This window comes from Bos javanicus, chromosome 16 (assembly GCF_032452875.1).
Source record: "Bos javanicus breed banteng chromosome 16, ARS-OSU_banteng_1.0, whole genome shotgun sequence".
NCBI lineage: Eukaryota > Metazoa > Chordata > Mammalia > Artiodactyla > Bovidae > Bos > Bos javanicus.
The window spans coordinates 57,747,941-57,756,247 of NC_083883.1; the positions used below are offsets into that span (position 1 = coordinate 57,747,941).

General features: G+C 45.5%; 1 non-coding gene across 1 annotated transcript; it reads right to left on the minus strand.

Moving 5' to 3' along the window:
• Positions 1-640: 640 nt before the first annotated feature.
• On the minus strand, positions 641-712 carry TRNAY-GUA (transfer RNA tyrosine (anticodon GUA)). Its single transcript has one exon. It is a non-coding gene; the product is annotated as a tRNA-Tyr (tRNA).
• Between the last annotated feature and the right edge of the window lie 7,595 nt (positions 713-8,307).

The following is an 8,307-nucleotide window of genomic DNA, read 5'->3' on the forward strand; positions in this document are numbered from 1 at the left end:
GTCCTCGCTTCTTGCTGCACACGGCCCCAGGATGGGAAAGGGAACCGCAGAGAGGAGTGAAAGAACTTGGGCTCTGTTTCAGACAGATAGAGATCAAAAACAGCCCTGCCACCTACAGGCTGTGCTGCCCTGGGCAAGTTATTTAGCCTCTCTGAATTCAGGAGCTTTGGTTCTGTCCTCTGTGGTCTTCATAAGAAAAAGCAACCATTTCAGTTCAAGTTGCACCATGACCAAAGTTTTCCCTTTTTGTTGGACTGGAGAAGGTTTTCCTTGCAAAGCCTTGCTTCTGGGTTGTCATAAGGATTAAACACCTAGCTTAGCACCTTCTACCTAGCTACTTCCAGTAAATGAGAGCTCCTTCTATTATAGTGAAAATCAAGTGCAATACTCTGTTGCCCAGCCTGGTATAATGCCTGATGCATCAAGAACATAGCATAAATAATATCCATCATCATCATCATCATTATAACAAGGGAAACAAGTTAGGAACTCCTGTACTTAAGTTGAGCAGAATGTTAATCGCTCAGTTGTGTCTGACTCTTTGCCACCCCATGGACTATAGCTTGCCAGGCTCCTCTGTCTATGGGATTCTTCAGACAAGAATACTGGAGTGGGTTGCCATTCCCTTCTCCAGGGGATCGTCCCCAGCCAGGGATTGAACCTGGGTCTTCTGCATTACAAGCAGATTCTTTACCATCTGAGCTACCAGGGAAGCCCAGGTTGAGCAGAACCAACAGCAAAATGAGAACATTTTTCTTAGGCCCTCCTGTGGGCCAGGCCCTGTGCTGGACTCTCCCAGCCTTTGTAGGACTGGTTATCTAGGCAGAGATTTTCACATATAAGATTAATAATAATGCAAGATATAAAATTCCTCCAAAGATACGTAAAAGAATCACAGTAGAGCCATCATTAATCACCAAATGGGTGATACAAGCAAGAAAAGAAGGCAGTTAAGGCACAGGCTTCAAACCTGGGTTTGAATTTCCATTGTATCACTGAAGTGAAGTGAAGTCACTCAGTCGTGTCCAATTCTTTGTGACCCCATGGACTGTAGCCTACTACACTCCTCCGTCCATGGGATTTTCCAGGCAAGAGTACTGGAGTGGGGTGCCATTGCTTTCTCCAGAGAATCTTCCTGACCCAGGGATCGAACCCAGGTCTCCTGCACTGTAGGCAGACGCTTTACTGTCTGAGCCACCAGGGAAGTCCCTGTTGTATCACTACTTAGCTGTAAAAAGTTGAACAAATCACATAAGTCATAATGCGTCTGTTTTGTCACCTGTAAAATGGGCATACTAATATATGTCACGTGTTTTAGAACCTAAATGACATAAAGCATTTATTAACAGTGACAAAAGCAAATGTTTGTTAAGGGCATTCTATGTACTGTGCACTTGGCTAAAGCCCATAGCAAGTGCTGTCAACATAAGCTGGTATTATCACTAGACAACAGAAAGATCCAAGCTACCAGGGCCCAGGCATGTGAATTTCTTGGGTGGATTCAGATTAAAGACTAAATTCCAGCCCACAGATATTGCTAAGCTGTTGTCAAATATTGGTTGTCATAAATCGACACTGTCCTAGGATCAATGTTCCAGGCTTTTTCCTCTTGTATGATGAGAATTCATCCAGATTAAATAAATTCCTCCCGGATCTTGCTAATAACTTTTTATTGAATTGTCTACAGCCAGAGAATAAGATGTTTTTATAGCAGCCAAGTGGAGGTGAGCTTGGCAATGCCTGCTCTAAGGACAGAGGTCCCAGGGTTGTAAAACTGTAATGAGTCTGTTGGCTTATTTGCCCCTGGCCCCAGGACTCCATTTCTCATTATGTAATCTCACCTTAAAATGCATAAGCCAGGAGGGACCCAGAGATGTGCCCACCAAGGGTGAGGGTTGACCTTTCTGTCTCCTGGTAACTCTCCGAGCTAAGCAGGAATAGAAGAGTTTAAGATATCAGTTCACTGGAACTGTGTCTATTGTACACTTACCAATGAGGGTCAGACTACAGGAAGCAGACCTAGCTCATTGGGTTGGTGGGGAATGCATCACCCCCACTTCTTCTCTTTGATTTGCCTCCAGGAAGCCACCTGCCTGGTTTTCATAGGGAAAGGGAAGAATTTCAACCCACTGAGACCTATGACCAGAGAGTCTCCCTTTTCCATTTGGTTGGAAGTAGAAGGAACTTGCCAAAATTAAAGAAGTCGAGACAAAGCAACCCAAGTGTGTCCATCAGCAGATGAATAAACAAAATGTGAGCCATGCATACAAAGGAATATTACTCAACCTTGAAAGGGAATGAAATCCTGACACACACTACAATACGGAAGAACCTTAAAGACATGACGCCAAATGAAATAAACCAGACACCAAAGGACAAATATAGTGTGATTTCACACACAGGAGGTGCCAAGGTTATTCAAGTTCATGGAGATGGGAAGTAAAATGGTGGTTGCCAGGGGCTGGGGCGGTGGGGGAATGGAGAGTTGTTTAAAACTACAGAGACTCAGTTTGGGAAAATGGAAACATTCTGAACATGGATGGTGGTGATGGTTCCATTGACCATGTGAATGTACTTAATGTCACTGAACTATACACTTCAAAATGGCTAAAGTGGTACATTTTATGTAATGTATGCTTTATCACAAGAAAACAAAAGAGTAAAAGGTAAGAGGCGAAACTGCTTAAATTCCCTTTGCCAACTGACCTTTTGGTTACTTGCTATGTTCAAAAATATGTCAATACAGTCCTAGTCCAAAATCATATTGCTAGGTAAAGATGTGGTGATTCTTATACACAGTTGGAAACAGCACTTAAACACCTGAATTCCATTTTTCTCCTCTCAGTGGCCCTGCTCTTAAGATGAGACTCCAGTTAGGTGGGGAATCTCATCTGATCTTTATTAATATCGCTGTAATTGAGATAAGGCAAAGGTGTGTCTCTGCATTTTCCCCATCATTTACTGGGATTGACGTTGTGGAGATCATTCAAATTTTTTGTTTCCACACAAACCTAGACCTTGGGGAATCTTCATCGTGACTGTCTTCTAACTTGTCATGTCGCAAGGGCTTAGCAATCTACGTTCCATTCCGTGGGATCTCAGCTGGGGGTGCTGATTGAGGAAGAAGCCTTCTCAAAATTGAGCTGACTGGTGCCTTTTCTGATATAGGCCCACCCAGAACAGGCAGAGCCTGGGAAGAAGGTGCTTAGTGAAGTCTCTGAGTGGAGGAAGGCAAAGGACATGTTTACCCACCAAGCATGTAAACAGCTCTGTGACTCACTTGGCCCCGTTTTGAGATCTCCTAAAGACGTATCCACGTATTCTACTTGGGCTTGATTGTTGCCTGCTACACACACCCCTTGATTTTCCAACACCATGACTATAAACTTGGACAAGGAGGACACTCCTCCCCCACCTTTGTGTTACCCACCCAGTAACAGTAGCATCAAACCTCCAAAATGTTCTTGAGAAGTCTAGTGTCTATATGAAACACTAAGCAATACATTTTCTCTGCAAAATATAGCAATCAAAGCTATGGTGATAAACTTCAGAAAGTGAAGAAAGTGATGGGGTTGAAGGAGGGAAATATTAATTGGAAAGAAGAACAAGGGAACTTTTGTGTACGCTGTTTGGGGGAGTGATTAAACAGGTGTACACAGTTGTCATCAAGACTCACTAATCTTGACACTTAAGACCAGGATAGTTTTATTATATGTGAATTATTCCTAAAAAAAAATTTTTTTTTAAGTAATAGTGGAGGTCTCTGGGTAAAAAGGGGTAACCCATGACTGGGATCACTGACTCAATGGACGTGAGTCTGAGTGAACTCCGGGAGTTGGTGATGAACAGGGAGGCCTGGCGTGCTGCGATTCATGGGGTTGCAAAGAGTCGGACACGACTGAGCGACTGAACTGAACTGACTGATGACTGTAGCAACCTTCTCTCCACCTTTTCCTATATCTCTCATCCCCCCAGATCTCAGAGACAGCCCAGCTGAGTCTCTACTGCTCAGTGAATGAGGCCTGGGTATGAAAATAGGCTGACTTTCCTTCCAAAATGTTGGCCTGATGTGAGAGCTAGAGCTGCTGCAGGAGTGGAGGTCTTATTAAGGAGTGGATTTGTGTCCAGTTCCCTACTCCTCTCCACAGGTTTCTGTAGGTGCTCAGAGCCCAGACTTCTCCTGCTTCTTAGTCATCCTCCCACATTTTGAGCCTCAGAGAACTCAGTGGAGGTGTTCCCAGAGGAGGCTCATAGGAGAGAAAAGTCATCAAACACTTTGGTGTCATTACCAAGACACTCATGGTAATCTTGGAAGGGTGCCTTCAACTGGGATTTCTGGGGCAAGGTGAGCATGGCAATCGGGTGCAAGATATCATTTCAGCCTTGAGTCTACCAGTCTGGGGTTCCCTCTTCACAGTAAGTCCAGAGAACTCCTCACCATTCTGGCCATGGGTCATGACCATCTTTTTGGCTGAGAACTAAAGACCAGCAACACCTTGAGACTCCTAGTCGATTCTCATTCTTTGCCAGGGAGGAGCCATCACGCCACACTGAATTCACTAAAAGGCTCTGGTTGAAAAATATGTCCACTGGGAAGCAATTCATCCCTGCTCTCTGCCACACGTGAGCATTTCTGCATTTCACAGGAGATGAGATATTAGGAGACCCAAAGTTCTCTTTCTGCTTTTGCTACCCTCTGGCTTAGCACTTTAAACTCCTATGTCTCCCCATTTATTAAATGGGTCCAGTAACAGCACCAAGTACTTCTTTCAGAGAGAATTTGAGGTCATTAATAAAATAATGACCACTAAGTACAGTGATTTCAGTAACAAATGGTGGCTTTGGATAGGGTCCACTGCAAGGGCACGAATTTTTTTCAACCTTCAGGGACTTGTCATGCAGAAATCCATCTACTCTCTTGTGCAAGCTGGGAGAGTTTGAGAATGGAGGGAGTTGGGAGAGTTGAAATATGAATGAGTCAGTGTTGGTTTCTGATACTCTGCTTTGTCTATTTCAATCTTTTTTCCCCATCCTTACAGGCTCTGACTACTCTTTCCTCATTGCATTCTACTTCCAGACATTCTAAGGAGATGCTGAGGTTTCTGGATCTAATGATAAGAATAGTTAAAAAAAATAATGATACCATTTCACTCAGGGCTATGTCTTTCACCCAGGAGCCTTTCGAAGCAGAGGCAGAGAGTATTTTGTTCAGCTTGGAGGAGGGACTCAGCATACTGAATTAAAAGCAAGACAGAGAGTCATCACCCTAGAGTTTATCGGCAACTGGAAGGAGTAAAACCTCTCCCCACCTCTGACTCTCTTCTGCTTCAGCATACTTGAAGAAAATGACCAGAACTTTATACAGATAGGGGTTAATTCAAGGCAAGATTTGCTCTTACAAGAAACCACATATGTTTAAAAATACTCCCTTGGGCTGCTCTCCATGGAGATTCAGATGATTGAAAGAAGTCCCTGGTGCCACTTGTTGAATGGCCCCACCCAAGCAGGTGTGGATAAGACTGAAGGGCAGGGACCAGCAGATAGTGTCTCCAAGGCAAAGCCAAGGCAGCTTCGGGAAATTAACTGAATATATTTCAGAGGGGCAGAAAGCAGAGGAGGCAGAGCAGTACCTTGCAAAAAAAGTCTTAGCAATGAAGTCTAAAGTAATGATGATTCCATTTGTGGAATGTTTCAGTGCTGGGAGACATACATTACTTCAAGCCTTCCTGAGTTAGGACCTGCAGCAGATTCGCTTCTGCTTCCCCAGACATATGGAGACAAACCTTTCTCCTGGGCTGTCTCTCAGTGACAGAAGTCAAAGCAGAACAGACTTTGTCCTCTTTGCAACCATACATAGTCAAGTATGACAGAAAAGTGGAGGGCAGGTCCTGCCTCCTTGCAAATATAGTTTGATCTGCATGGGCCAACCTCTGCAGAGCTCAAGCTACTGACACTTCCTTATCACCATGAAGGCAGGGGGACCCTGGCCCCCAAACCACCCAGCCTGATGCCCACCTGTTGCCCCTGCCCACTTGCCATGGATTCACACCAGGAGAGAAAGTAATAAAAGGTCAGATTGGGCTCTCTTCACAGCAAGAATCCAGATATTCCTGGGGAAATTGACATTTTTAAAAACCACATCCTCCAACCTCTCTCAGAGGAGCATAACTTTTAACTCTAGCTCCACTCTCAACCCCCTCCCAGCTTCCTTTGTAGCACTTTCCCTCCATGGATGGCTTGTCAGGAAAGAGTTAAAGAAGGTGCACAACTAATTCCCCAAACCCTCCCTCTTATCTACATAAAAGAAAAAAGAAAAAACAGCCCTACCCAGAGACAGACACGAAGGAACCTGCTGGCAATTTAGCTCAGACCTCACCTGTCTTATGCAACAGCCTGCAGACACACACACACACACACACACACACACCCTCATAAGACCAGAGTCCACATCCCCCTTTAATTTGGTAGACATAGTTTTGCCCCTTTTTTTCCCCCTACCCAAAACCCGGCTTGACTGGCAGCAGGGAGATAGATGTAACCTTACTGCCAAACGCCTTGTAGGAACATAGGGAGACACACAGGAACCAAAAATGCATCTCATAGCTCTCCGTGGTGCTGAAATCACTCCGGCGAGGAAATCAAAAGGAGCGAGTGCGCTGGACTTACCGGGCTGGGGGTGGGCAGCAGGGGAGCTAGAGGAGCTTCCTGTGAAGAGAATTCTTGAACGTGCTGGAGCCAGTTGCTGCGCTCACCTAGAGAGCCCACCTCTCTCTTCTCTTCTCTTCTCTTCCCTTCCTCCTTTCCCAGGAGGACCAGAGGAGGCTCCGCGAAAGAAATGAAACCCGAGCTGGCAGGGCTAGAGTGGAAGGAGAAAGAGGAGGCAACCAAAATAAGCTGGAAAAGTCAGGTGGCTTTACTCCACTAGTGGTAATTCCTCGGGTCAGGGAGGACCCCTCTTCTCTCACTGCGTGTCTGAGCCCTTCTCCGTCTCTGCGTGCTGAGCAAACAGCCTGAGTACAGTCGGTTCCTGCCTCTGACGTGAAAGAGACGAGGAAGCCTGGGACTGCTTTGCTGTCTCTCTCTCTCTCACGCGCTCTCTCTTTTCCCCTCTTGCTGAAATTTCAGCTGCATGATATATTTTTTTAAGCCTCTGTTTTTTCCATCCCCCTCGAAGCAGCCCCCTAGTGGACAGAAAAGGAAATCATCCTGAGTCCTCTTTTCAGACACAGGAACACTTGCCCTACCCACACAAACTCTTAGGTGATGCTCTCATACAGACAAGGTCCTGTAGAGCCAGGTTCTGCCCTCTGGTCAAGCCGGACAGGAAGGGAAGGGGAGGTGGAGGGAGACAGAGAGGACAGGAGCTTTTGCAGATCCTCTACCCATGTTATTATTCAGTCACTCAATCGTAGCTGACTCTTTGCGACCCCATGGACTGCAGCACACTAGTCTTCCCTGTCCGTCACCATCTCCCTGAGTTTGCTCAAACTCACGTCCATTGAGTTAGTGATGCCATCCAGCCATCTCATCCGCTATCATCCCCTTCTCCTCCTGCCTTCAATCTTTCCCTGCATCAGGGTCTTATCCAACGAGTCAGCTCTTCACATCGGGTGGCCAAAGTACTGCAGCTTCAGCATCAGTCCTTCCAATGAATCATGGGATTCCAGTGAATTCCATGGTTGCAGAAATTAAAAAAGTGAAATGGGTTGGGGGGAGATGGCTGGGGAATGATGTTTTGAGGAAAATCAGTTTTGAGATTCCCAAGTAGTTTAAGGTCCTGACTCAGCAGAAAGACACTCTCCAAAGAGTGAGGGTCTGCAGCCAACTGAGCTATGTCTGTACACAGGACTCCTGAGAATTGAGTGTCTAAAGAGTCAGAGGATACAGGAAACCAAAGAGAAAGTATCTAGCCAGCACCTCATTTAATGCCCTAGTATGACTTATTTGAAAGCAGGTAAGGAAAATATCTGAAAAGGCATGGCCTGAGATCAACTCAGAGATGGAGAGAGAATTGACCTTGTTAAGCATCCATGGAGAACCACTGCACAGAAAAGTCATCAAGGGGGCCACTGCTCCCAGGCTCCCAGGGATGTCTTATACTCCTTTTTAAATGTACAGTCTCACTGTCTTCTGGAAAGAGCCCCAGTACTTACATTGAGAAAGTTGAATCCTGGGTTCATGCTGCCACTCACTTACTGGACATCTTGCTTCTTTATGGCTCAATTTCAGTGTTTGTAAAATGTGGATAATGCTGCCCCCTCCCTACTGAATAGGAATGCTGAGGAACTAGAATGATACAGAGACACG